The sequence below is a fragment of the Chiloscyllium plagiosum genome, unplaced genomic scaffold, assembly GCF_004010195.1.
Source record: "Chiloscyllium plagiosum isolate BGI_BamShark_2017 unplaced genomic scaffold, ASM401019v2 scaf_7856, whole genome shotgun sequence".
In the NCBI taxonomy this organism is placed as follows: domain Eukaryota; kingdom Metazoa; phylum Chordata; class Chondrichthyes; order Orectolobiformes; family Hemiscylliidae; genus Chiloscyllium; species Chiloscyllium plagiosum.
This window is the reverse complement of record NW_025215015.1, coordinates 1-1,043: the sequence shown is the minus strand read 5'-3', so window position 1 is coordinate 1,043 and position 1,043 is coordinate 1.

Sequence of the window (1,043 nt, the reverse complement as noted above, 5' to 3'; positions counted from 1 at the left end):
CAAATCCCAGTTCCACATATAAGACAGTGACAATGACATTTGTACATTAGACAATACTGTTACATACAAAAGTGCAGACAATACAGACCCAGCAAGCCCCCATCCCTCCCACCTTCCGGTAATCCCTGTTGATTTTTTTTTTTTTTTTTTTTTTTTTTCCTGGTTATATATTTTATTAAACAAATTACAAACAATTTACAAAAAACATTTACAGCTGTACATAAGAGACAGCAATGTTACAAGGGAGAGGAGCAGCAAAGCTAGGCCCCGAACCCTACTGTTCAACCATTTTACAGGGAGAGGAGGACAAACCTCAAATCCCAGTTCCACGTGTGACAAGACAGTGACAATGACATTTATACATTAGACAGTACTGTTACATACAAAAGTGCAGACAATACAGACCCAGCAAGCCCCCATCCCTCCCACCTTCCGGTAATCCCTGTTGATTTTGGTTAGCCAGGGCTTCCTGATTAGCCCAGGTTAACAACCCCAATCAAGGCTCTCATTGTCAACAAGATCCAATCACTACAGGTAGTCTAGATACACTCCCGCAAGGGGGACAGTGAGGGGAACCAAAGGTAGACCTATCTGGATCACAGAGGAGTGTAATGGATAAAATAGAAAAAGGGGACATAGGATACCTGTTCAATTGAAAGCACAAGCGTGAATCCGACAGAATACAAGGACAGGAGCAAGCCATTCAGGCAGCAGGCCAGCACTGGCATTCAATCAGGTGTTAATCTAAAACCATTGAAATTTTATTTATTCCATGTGTAACACCATGAAAATAGGTAGGGTTCAGTTCTTCCCATGTCTTTGGAGAAAGGCCACAACATTCTACAGTAAAAGGTTTAATAAATTATTGGTACACAGATTTGTTGGAATTCTGTATTCATTGAATGCCAAAAAGAAATGATCTGAAAAAGACAAAGAAAACTTAATTTGGAAATTATAGGCAATGAAACACACATTATATTTAAAAGGGGTAATATCCTATAATATCCTACAGGACTGTAGCATATATCTTTCACACTGGATGA